The sequence below is a fragment of the Emydura macquarii genome, unplaced genomic scaffold, assembly GCF_026122565.2.
Source record: "Emydura macquarii macquarii isolate MOO-44397 ecotype Brisbane River unplaced genomic scaffold, CSIRO-AGI_Emac_v2 contig_2107, whole genome shotgun sequence".
Lineage (NCBI taxonomy): Eukaryota > Metazoa > Chordata > Testudines > Chelidae > Emydura > Emydura macquarii.
Genome location: NW_027132244.1, coordinates 50928 through 63542, shown reverse-complemented (window position 1 = coordinate 63542; position 12615 = coordinate 50928).

Here is a 12615-nt window from a genome sequence, read left to right as displayed (position 1 = left end):
AGTGCTTGAGGGAAGTGCAATTGAGCTATTAAAGCTGGCTCACAATGATCCCTTTGCAGGACATCTGGACATTGGAGAAATTGGTGACAGGCTGAAACAAAACATGTCTTGGCCTTACCTGTCTGACACAGTGAGGAGTTATTGCAGAAGCTGTGATTTGTGTCAGGAGCACAGGAGTTTGAAGAGTCCTAGGAAGGTATCCCTGCAGCCTTTGCCCATTATTGGGAAGGTGTTTGCCAGAGTGTCTGTGGATATTGGGGGGCCTAACCCTTACAGAAATGGGAAAGAGTATATTCTGGGGTGGGTGGATTTCACCACCAGGTGAACTGAGGCTGTGGCTTTATCCGATGTTAAGGCTGAGATAGTGGCCTCAGCTCTGTTTACTATTTTTAGCAGGGTGGAGTTTCCCAAGGGAATCCTGTCAGACCCGGATGCCAATGGTATTTCAGTTGTGTGTGAGCAGTTATGGGAAAGGTGTGAAATAAGTCATCTGAAAGCTTCCCCTTATCATACAGAGACCAATGGCTGGGTAGAAAGATTTAACGGGACGTTGAAGGCCATACTAAAATGTATGTGGGCAGATTCCAGTATGACTGGGATGTCTTGTTATGTTATCTGCTGTATGCATACGGAGGTGCACCCCAAGAGCCTACAGGGTTTGCTCCTTTCGAGCTGCTTTATGGGAAGCAGGTCAGGGGACCCCTGGATCTGATTTGTGATTCCTGGAAGGGTAATACAGAGGTGACAGAATAACCAGTGGGGTGTATTTGTCACAGTTCAGAGAACACTTGCAGGACATGAGTCTGGTTTAGCAGAGCCTTGAGATAAGTCAGGGAGTTCAAAAGTCTTGCTATGATAGGCATGCTGAGGAAAGAGCTTGTAAGATCACATAAGAGGAGCATAGATTATGCACCAAGAACCCACTGTTGAGCTAACTGAACCCTTACAACTGTTTGTAAAAATTGAATAACATTGTTACCCCCATAGTGAAGCTTACAAAGAAAAACCTGTTTTAGCTAAACACGTTTTTGCTGTTAACGTTTATGCCATTGTTAAATCTTGTAGTTAATTGGTTGCTAATGCAAGTATTGTAAGAATGGACCATGTGCCCGATACTTTGTAAAACCCTTGAAACATGTTAAAAACTGAAGAGGGAAAGTTCCTATGATGCACTCAGCAGTGTCTAGGGACACCTCTTTCTGCATCAATTTTGATGGGGGGTGTCACACTGGCTGGATAAGGGGGGCCCTTGAGGTGCATTCAGGAGCTCTGATTACTCCTTCCTGCACCACTCTTGCGTTGGGGGTGTGACGCTGGTTAGATTGGCGGGGTGTGGGGGGTGGCATTTGTCATATTGGTTAACATCAGTGTGTCAAAATCATATTAATCCACGTGGGATAGGCCATGTTAGGCACTGTTAGAAAGGCTGTAATGTGCTAAGTCAGATGACGATGTTTATGTTCATGTGTCATATGCGTAATGGAAGTTATATATATACTTGGTGTATCTGTATTTCTAATGGTGCTGTCTGGGTAACGACTCAGATTGGATGGCGGCAGAACAATAGCCTGCTTAATGGCCCATTAAGACATTCCCAGGTGCAAGAGGCCCAAGGGGAGAAACCAGAGATATACCTGATGAGGCACCAGGACTGGCCCATGTGGCTCTGGACTCCATTTTAGTTCCTGTAAAACTCTACAAACCGCATGGCCCAGGCCAGAGGGTTTATAAGGCAGAGGCCTGGGGAATCCATTTTGTCATCGGCCACCAGTCTTTCAGTCTGGACTCAGCTTCAAACACCTATCTACCTCTGAATCCAGTCACCTGCAACTGAAGCTGTTAACAAAAGACTGAGACCCACCCAGAGTTTGGGTGCATACCAGAGGAAGTATACAAGCCTGCAACTCTTCTAGAAACCTGATGTCTATGGACTTTTAATCATCCATATGTAGCTGATTTGCTCTAATCCTTTAACATTTCTCTCATGTTTTTTCTTTCGTTTCCAATAAACCTTTTGTTTTAGTTACTAAAGGATTGGCTGGCAGCGTGGTATTTTAGTTAAGATCCAAACTTATATTGATCTGCTGCTGTGGCTGACCCCTTGGGGTCAGAGGGAACCTTTTTAATAAAGAGCATAGAGTTTAAATAACTGGTCTCTTTACTGGACATAGTGCTGATTTGGGAGCCAGGGACTGGAATGCATTAAAGGGGGCTGCGTGTATTTGTGGACTGGCTTCTGTGGGGATTCAGAAGTGCAGTTTTTGGCTGGTTGGGAAGTCTGGCTTCAGTGCCACCCATCATTTCTGGGAGAATCTGCTCTCCATTTGCAGCCTGCCCTGACCTTGGCATTATCATTTGGCTACGCTGGGCATGGGACGGGTCACAGTGGTCATACCAAATCCACAGTCCATCTCCTCCCTCAGCTGGCTCTGAGATGGGTCAACCGGCCCTTGCAGCATGCAGCCGGGGCTGCTGACCCCAGGGAGGGGCTGGCCAAAACGAGGCTGTTGTGCCCAAACCGGCAGCATGTCCTGTTATCCGATTTCCCCCTTCCCGCACCCAGTGTGAATGCCTGCAGCCCTCCACCTGCCTTCCCACAGTGTCCCCCACAGTCCCCTAACAACTTCTGCTCTTTCTCCTCCCCAGACTTAGCGATACACAGTCACTGGTCCCCTAAATCTCCCCCCCGGCCAGGGCAACCCCGTCCCCTGAGATCAGTCCCTCACCCCGGATCAGCTGGTGCCTAGATGGGACAACAAAGATGGTGCAGGAGCCAATCCGGGGGGAACAGTCTCTGGGATCCGTGCAACGTCTACAGCCCGTTAATACGCCAAACCGCACGGAAGACAGAAAATTGTCCTGGGGCTTCGTCGTCTTTCCTTCATTCAGCCTCTCTGGGCCACATTTCCTCGCAAGTCGCGGGCCTGTCACCAGCCCTTCGTCCTGTGACGCACCGTGGTCGGATTTTGATGGTCTTTCTGGTTGACAGGGGGCAGGGAGGGGGCACGGTTCCTGGGCCTGGCTTCATAGAATCATAGATGATTAGAGTTGGAAGGGAACTCAGGGGTCATCTAGTCCAACCCCCTGCTCAAAGCAGGACTAACCTCAGCTAAACCATCCCAGCCAAGGCTTTGTCAAACTGCAGCTTAAAAACCTCTAAGGATGGAGATTCCACCACCTCCCTAGGTAACCCATTCCAGTGCTTCACCACCCGCCCAGTGACAAAACTGGAGACGGAGAGGCAGGCAAAAGCAGAAATGAGAACATACAATGGGGGCCAGGAATGGACATTGTGGAGACTTAGGCAACTGGGGGAGTTAAAGGGAAGGCTGGAGGCTTTTCAGGGAGTTCAGCATCATGAGAGGGGATGCCGGGAGGCTGGCAGGAATTAAAGGGCATGTGGGGAGAGTTGCAGGACTGCAGGATGGTGAGGGTGTGGTGAGGGGGCCTGGGTGTGTGGTGGCCACTGAGGCAGGGCTGTTAGCAGGCCTAGCGGTTACAGCGGGCAGAAGTTGGGACCCAGGACACCTGGGTTCGCTCTGTATCTGGTGTGTCATTTCCTGGCAGCCAGGAATCTTGCGTTATATCCCAGGCTCTGGGAGGGTAGTGGGGTCTAGTGGTTAGAGCCAGGGAGCTGGGGGCCAGGACGCCTGGTTTCTCTCTGTATCTCTGCTGTGTCATTTCCCCTCTGGCACTACATGGGCACAGCTCTCATCTTTAAGGTGTCACCTCTGTAGGATGTGGGCTTTCTGGCTGGTATCTAAGGACCCCGTCCCCCGATATCACTGTCCCTGAACCCCTCCTCCAGCGCCCCACCCTGCCCCTAATGCCCCATGCGTTGCTCTTGGCTCTCACAACGAGATCACGGTGTATCTGGGGTCCCACAACATTAGTGAACTGGAACAGAGCCAACAGGTGATCGACGTGCGCGCCAAGATACCCCCACCCGCAATACGACGAAGAAACTTATGACATTGACATCATGCTGCTGCAGGTACCGCCGCATCCCATCACCCTGCCCCCTCTGACATCACACTGCTGCAGGTCCCCCACCCCCCCCCAGTGACCTCACACTGCTGCAGACCCTGCCCCCATCCCCTCACCCCACCCCCAGGGACCTCCTGACCATGTGTTTTCCTGGGCGTGGGGTGTGTCTTTGTGTACCTGAGTGCGACCCTCGCTCTGATCATCATCGGTCTTATGTCTCAGCTGAAGAGAAAAGCGAAGCTGACGAGCTGGGTGAAAACTATCCCCTTGCCCCGTGCCAAGAGGAAAGTAAAGCCCGTGGAAAAATGCAGCATCGCCGGCTGGGGCTGGACGAACACAGATAATGAGACAGATACGCTGCAGGAGGTGGACGTGGAGATGATGCCTGATGCCGCGTGTCAGAGTACTCCAAACGGGCCATATGGGGACTATGACCCCTTCACGATGCTGTGCGCGGGAGTCCTAGACGAGGGCAAAAACCCTTCCAAGGTGATTTTCCTCCTGGCTTCAAGCCCCCTTGACCAATGGTTGTGCTTTACGAGTCTGTCGGGGTCGCAGTCAGGCCGCAAAGCACAGATAGAAGGGAAGGTCTCCCCTTGCACTCGGTGCTGTACAAAGGAATGGAAAAATAGCTGCTCTCTTGCAGGGAGGAGGCAGAGATGAGTCAGGCTGCAGGGGATGGGAGGGTGTGACGCAGACAATGGCAGCCCAACAGCTGGATGTTCTTTATCGGTTTCTTGTTCCATTTCTCAGGGCGACTCTGGAGGCCCCTTGGTGTGCAGGGGAACGGCCCAGAGCATCGTCTCCTATGATTTCATCTGCTAGATTCACAAGACGATGAAGAAGCTGCATCCCTGAGCCATTGGGCCTGCTTTTCACAGGGGCTGAGCCCCCCGAGCTATTGCTTTCCTCAGGCAGCGCCCAACCTGTGAGCCTCAAGGCAGGGAGCCTAGAGGAGTTAGGTTCAAGGCCGGCTCCCATCAGCTCCCTTGGAAATCCCAGATCTCAGCCTGTCTCTTTGCTAGGGAAACAGCTGATTTATTCTTCCCGGGGTGACAGACACGAGCCCAGCGCTGGGGAAGACGAGGGGGTTTGTAGATCTCCCCCGTGTCAGCCAGTCGAGGGGCTGTTCATGGGAGAGCCTAGTCCATCCCTGCCTGCTAACTTGTGTGAAAACACCGTCCTCACCGGACCTGTCCCACGTGTTAGTCACCCTGGAGTGGCCCCTCCCACTGCAAACACCCTGTCCCAGCGCCGGCCAGGCCAGCAGGTATTCGCTCGTGGGAAGGGAACTCCGCAGAGGCTGCATTGAGTGCAGATCAGTCGATGGTGCTGATTGCTTCCGTCCTGTCTCCCCTTCCCCACGCTGCTGAGCGGCCTGGTGCATCTTGCTCGCTGCTTTGGAGCCAGTAATGAATAAAAATGAAGTTAAAAAAACAAGCGAGATTCCAGGAATGAGCGACCGACCCGAGCCATGAATCCAGCGCAGCTGCTGCATCCACCGTGCGCGGGGGGAATTGGCTCCACAGACAAAGGCTGGGCTGGGGTGTAATGTGCTATGCTGGGCCCTGGGAACGGGGATCTGGGGTGGCAGTGGGGAATGAACCCGCGCAGGGATGGAGGAGTCCCTGCTGGCCGGGGCTGAACTGCAAAGGGAACCGCAAGGAGAAAAGCTGCCTGGGCAAGCGGCTTGTCGGACCCCAGAGGTTCAACTTCCGGGAGAAAAGGGAACAGGTTGGAAACTGTTCTAGTAACAAACAATCGATCGGTCTCCCCCAACCCCATCTCTCATCCCGCCCACCTATCTATCTGACTGTCTGTCTGTCTTTTTCCCTCCATCTCCCCATGCCCACCCATCTATCCATCTCTATATTCACTTGCGTCCCTTACCTCCTAGTTAATATTAATTGAGTAGAGTATCTGGTCCCCATTAACTGCTGTGCCGGATGCCTGGGTCCCAGTCTCTGTAAAGATATTTGCACATCCACTTCTGGCTGAGTCCCTGCCTCTGATTTAAAAAGGAGGGATACAATCTCCTGCTCCCTGCCACCCCACACATGAGGGTTCAAAAATGGACTCAGCCACCCGCTGCTCAAGGCAACCCAACTCCCCGGTTCTGAAAGACTGCCTGAGAAAAGCCTGTTAAAATCCCTTCGATGGCTGGGCCTGGGGCAGGTTTTCAGACACTGCTCCCCAGGGCTGGGCTGGATTCCACGTCCCTGGGTGTCATGCGGACTGGCTTGAGCGGGCGGGGGCGGGGGGGCATTTAGTATATTGGGTGACATCAGTATGGCAGAATCATAATAATCCATGTGGGATATGCCATGTCAGGTACTGTTAGGAAGGTTATAATATGCTAAGTAAGATAATAATACTTAGGTTCATGTGTAATATTTGAAATGGACGTTATAGATTTATTTGAGATATCTGTATTTCAAATTGTTCTACCTGGGCAACACCCCAGATAGGAAGGCTGCAGAACAATGGCCTGCATAATGGCCCGTTAAGGCATTCCCAGGTGCAAGGGGCCCTGAGGGAGAAGCCAGCATCACCACTGAGTCACCAGAATCTGCTTACAAGACTCTGGACTCCATTGCAGGCAGTCTATCTGATGAAGCATCAGGACTGTCCCATGTGACTATGGACTCCATTTTGGGTCTTGTGACTGTCCACAGGCCACATGGCTGGAGGTGGGGGTTTATAAGATCAAGCCAGAGAAACCATTTTGTCTTTGTTCCTGTCCAGTCTGCAGACATATACCTATCTCTGGACCAATTCATCTTGCATCTGAACAGAAGGACTTAGACTACACAAGCCTGCAAATCCACATTTCTTCCAGAAACCTGAAGTATATGGACTTTTAATCATTTGTATATTTGTGATTTACTTTAACTCTTTAACATTTCTCTCATGGTTTCTTTCTTTCTTTTTACAATAAACCTTTAGTTTAGATACTAAAGGATTGGCTGGCAGCGTGATATTTTAGGTAAGGTCCAAACTTATATTGGTCTGGTGCTGTGGCTGGCTCTTTGGGGTCAGAGGGAACCTTTTTAGCAAAAAGCAGAGAGTTCTAGTAACTGGTCTTTTTGCTGGAGCTAGTGCTGATTTGGGAGCCATGAGCTGAAATGCAGTAAAGGGTGCTGTGGGCATTCGTGGACTGACTTCTTGATATCCAGTGTGGGGTAATCAGAAGCAGTTCGTGGCTGGTTGGGAAGCCGGGCTTCAGTGTCACCCACCAGCGTGGGGAGAATCTGCTCTCCTTTTGCAGCCTGCCCTGACCTTGGCATTGTCAGTTGGCTACCCTGGGCACGGGTCGTATCACACTATTCTTTCTGCACATCGGGATGGTTTGTTCCTGTGCCCTCAATAAGGTCTCTTTAAAATACAGTCAGCTCTCTTGGCTTCCTTTCCCCCTCATATTAGCCTCCCAGGGAATCCTGCCCATCAGTTCCTTGAGGGAGTCAAAGTCCACTTTTCTGAAGTCCATGGTCCGTATCCTGCTGTTCTCCTTTCTTCCTTTCATCAGGATCCTGAACTCGACCATCTCATGGTCACTGCTGCCTACGTTGCCACCCACTTCTACTTCCCCTACCAAATCTTCCCTGTTTGTGAGCAGCAGATCAAGAGAAGCTCGGCCCCTAGTTGGTTGCTCCAGGACTTGCACTAGGAAATTGTCAGCGACACTCTCCAAAACCTTCCTGGATTGTTTGTGCTCTGCTGTATTGCTCTTCCAGCAGATGTCAGGGTGATTGAAGTCTCCCATGAGAATCAGGTCCTGTGAACTGGAAACTTTCCCTAGTTGAGTAAAGAAAGCCTCATCTACCTCATCCTCCTGGTCTGGTGGTCTGTTACAGACACCCACCACGACATCACGCTTATTGTTCTTGCTTCTAAGCTTAACCCAGAGACTCTCAACTGGCTTATCTTCAGTTTCACACTGGAGCTCAGAGCAGTCATAGTGCTCTCTTACATACAGTGCAACTCCTCCCTCCTTTCGCCCCTGCCTGTCCTTCCTGAACAGTTTATACCCATCCATGACAGCGCTCCAATCGTGAGAGTTATTCCACCAAGTCTCAGTTATTCCAATCATGTCGTAGTTTCTTGACTGTGCCAGGACTTCCAGTTCTTCCTGCTTGTTTCCCAGGCTTCTTGCATTTGTGTACAGGCACTTGAGATAAGTAGCCGACTGGCCTACCAAGAACCATAACCCTAACCATAATTCTTAACCTTAAACCTAATCCATAACCATATAATTTATGCCTAACCCTAACCCTAACCACTAACACTAACCTTTAAACATAAAACCGAACTCCTAACAATAACCCCTAACCCTTAACCCTAACCCTAACCACTTCCCATACCCATATCCCTTAACCCTAACCATAACCACTAACCCTAACTATTAACCCTAATATTAACCCTTAACCCTGACCCCTAACCGAAACACTGACACTTAATCCTGAACCATAAACCATAACCATAATCTTTCCCCAAACCTAAACCTAACACCTAATGATAACCCAGAAACATAACACTAACCCCTCACCCTAACCCTGATCCCTAACACTAACCCCAACCATAAATACTGACCCTAACCATAACTGATAACCCTAAATGTAACCCCTAATACTAACACCTAACCCTAAATCCTAACCCTAAGCCTAACACCTAACACCTAACACTTAACCATAACACCTAAACCTAACCCTAATGACTAACCCCTAACCGTAACCATAACAGCTAACCATAACCCCAACCCTTAACCATAATGCTAACCCTAACTCCTACCCTATAAACCTAACCACTAAATCTATCCCTATCCCTAACCATAACACCAATGCCAAACCCTGACCCTAACTGCTAACCCTAACCCCTAACCATAACCCATAACCCCTAACCATAACCCCATCCCCTAAAGCTAACCCTAACCCATACCCTCTAAAACTAACCCTTAACCATAACCCCTAACTCTAACTCCTAACCTCTAAGTCTAACCATAACCCCAACCCTAACCCCATACACTAACCAAAACTCTAACCCCTAAACAAACCCCCAAATGTACCCCCTAACACTAACATTAACCCATAAACCTAACCCATAACCATATCCAATAACTCTAACCTCTTACCATAAAACTAACTCATAACTCTAACCCTAATCCCATGTTTTTTAACAAACCTGGTGTGTGATGTTTCTTGCTGTTCCTGGAACGTGAATAGAGAACACAGCCACCCCTCAATCTTTGCTTGGACAGCTGTAACCCTGCCCTTGGTATTTGCTTCTCAGGGTGACTCTGGGGGGCTGCAGTCTGTGACATTAAGGCCTGGGCATCGTCTCCTATGGCAAAGCTGACAAGTCAGAGCCCAGCGTGTTCACCAGGATCTCCAAATACGTCTCCTGGATCAAGAAAACTCTGCACAAGCTGAAACCTTAGAGGGGAGATTCCATCTCCTCTAGCGTGACTGGAGAGACAGGCATTGCAGAACAGTGGATGGATGGATGGATGGACGTGGCAGATAAGAAGACAGAGACCTAGATATTGCAGAAGGAAAGATGGACAGAGAGCTACTGATGTTCCAGAAAAATGAAAAAAACAACCAGTCGAGCCGAGATCACAGAATTCAGTGTGGTCCCTGCCTTGGAACCTCTGTTCTCCACTCTGAATGCTAATGGAGATGCCTCCCTCTCCCATCTTCGATACAAATGAGGCTAGGGGAGTTGCCTAAATCCTGTCACCCTTGTCCGGAGGGGCTTAGGTGCATCTCCCACTGCCTTTTTATTGCTCTTTGTAAGTCTTTCTTCTGATCAGTTCTGGTTCAGGCAGAGGCAGGGGGAGTTCTTCGTGAGTCAGACACAGGCTGGGTACTGCACCAGGGTTCCCCAGGAACACAGAGCTGACAGGTAACATGGGGAACCTAGTGACTGCAGGACTCGTGAAATTTAACATTTTGCATATTAAGAAATATAATAATATTAAACAGTATTTTCAATAGGTGTAACACTAAGCCATTTGTTGCATTATTTTGCAATCTAGAGAATTTCACTCTTGTATATGGTTGTTTAATGATATTTAGTTTATTATTTTGCTAAGTGTAAAATTTCTCCGCTCTCCAGTCACTAGGGTTTGGTCCAAAATGCACGCAAAATAGCGAAAAGACTTTATGGATGAAAAAGGAAACTTTTCTAATTCAGGAGCATGCCAAGGTGGGGCAGCAAAGAAAACGAAGGCAGTATGGTGGAATCAGGAGGGGAGCCGAGATGTTTCGGACTAGTGCGTCACTCTGAAAGCAAACGGAGAGAGAGACACTGTGGGAACATGACCAAGCATTTCAACAGAAGGCAGCAGGAGAATTACTCGATCTATTACATGAGCAAGGCCAGAATGAGCATCGAAAGCATCATATTCTGAGAAGCAACAAAACAACGGGTGTTAATAAAGAGTTTTTAACCTTTTATATACATACAATATATACAATCATAGAATCTTAGAATCATCGAATATTAGAGTTGGAAGGGACCTCAGAGGTCATCTAGTCCAACCCCCTGCTCAAAGCAGGGCTAACCTCAGCTATATCATCCCAGCCAGGGCTTTGTCAAGCCTCTGCTTAAAAACCTCTAAAGGTGGAGATTCCACAACCTCCCTAGGTAACCCATTCCAGTGCTTTACCACCCTCCTAGTGAAAAACGTTTTCCTAATGTCCAACCTAGACCTCCCCCACTGCAACTTGAGACCGTTGCTCCGTGTTCTGTCATCTGCCACCACTGAGAACAGCCTAGCCCCCTCCTCCCTGGAACCCCCTATCAGGTAGTTAAAGGCTGCTATCACATCCCCCCTCATTCTTCTCTTTTGCATAGTAAACAAGCCCCGTTCCCTTAGCCTCTCCTCATAAGTCCTGTGCTCCAGCCCCTTAATCATTTTTGTTGCCCTCCGCTGCACTCTCTCCAACTTGTCTACATCCTTTTTGTAGTGGGGGGCCCAAAACTGGACACAGTACTCTAAATGTGGCCTCATCAATGCCGAATAGAGGGGAATAATCACTTCCCACATCCTGCTGGCAATGCCCCTCCTAATGCAGCCCAACATGCTATTAGCCTTCTTGACAACCAGGGCACACTATTGACTCATATCCAGCTTTTTATCCACGGTTACCCCCAGGTCCTTTTCTGCAGAACCGCTGCCTAGCTCGTCGGTCCCCAGTCTATAGCTGTGCATGGGATTCTTCCTTCCTAAGTGGAGGACTCTGCACTTTTCTTTGTTGAACCTCATTAGATTTCTTTTGGCCCAATCCTCCAGTTTGTTTAGGTCCTTCTGTATACTATCCCTACCTTCCAGGGTATCTACCACTCCTCCCAGCTTAGTGTCATCCGCAAACTTGCTGAGGGTGCAATCTACCCCATCTTCCAGATCATTAATGAAGATGTTGAACAAAACCGGCCCCAGGACCGACCCCTGGGGCACTCCGCTTGTGAACAGCTGCCAGCTAGACATGGAGCCATTGATCACTACTCGTTGAGCCCTATGCTCTAGCCAGTTCTCTATCCATTTTATAGTCCATTCATCCAACCCATACGTCTTTAACTTGCTGATAAGAATACTGTGAGAGACAGTATCAAAAGCTTTGCTAAAGTCAAGGTATATCACATCCACCGCCTTCCCTACATCCACAGAGCCAGTCACCTCATCATAGAAAGCAATCAGGTTGGTCAGGCATGACTTTCCCTTGGTGAATCCGTGTTGACTGTTCCTGATCACCTTCCTCTCTTCCAAGCGCCTTAAAATGGATTCCTTAAGGACCTGCTCCATGATTTTTCCAGGGATTGAAGGGAGGCTGACCGGTCTGTAATTCCCTGGATCCTCTTTCCTCCCTTTTTTGAAGATGGGCACTATATTTTCTTTTTTCCAGTTCTCAGGGACCTCCCCCTGTTGCCATGAGCTTTCAAAGATAATAGCAAATGACTCTGAAATCACCTCAGCCAATTCCCTGAGCACCCTCGGGTGCATTGCATCCAGCCCCATGGACTTGTGTATGTCCAATCCTTCTAAATAGTCTTGGACCTGTTCCTTGAGCACTGTGGGATGTTCGCCTCCTTCCCATTCCCATACAATGTACATAACTAGTCTATATACATACAATGTAGCATACACATTTTAAATGTACCAGCCAAAATTAATTTCCTACCATGATAGGTGAAAAGCAAATACAAGATAATCTCCACCTGCTTCCGCAGACTCAAGAGCTGCACAGAGGAAGCCATGGGTAGCATCCGAGAAAATCAAGGCAATGACGTGGCTCCAACAAAAGAACTTTGTTAAAGTGAAAATTGTACTGTTGCGTCATGCATCAAAAATGCACCACAAATTCCCCCATGGAGACTGCTTGTGGTGCTGCTGCCTGCGTGGGGACAGAGAATGGAAACTAAGGGAGGTTTTTTTGGGAGGTGGGAAGCTATAGGGCACAACATGAGTGGAGTGTGTGAAAGAGCACATGATAGGGAGGTACACCCCACCCTGTGACCTCAGGGATTCTGACCTTATTTGCCACCCTGCAACACCTTCCCATTTACAGAGATGGTCATTGTGGCTCCAGTCCAGGTCGCTAGTCCTGGCACAGCCAGCTCCACATCTGG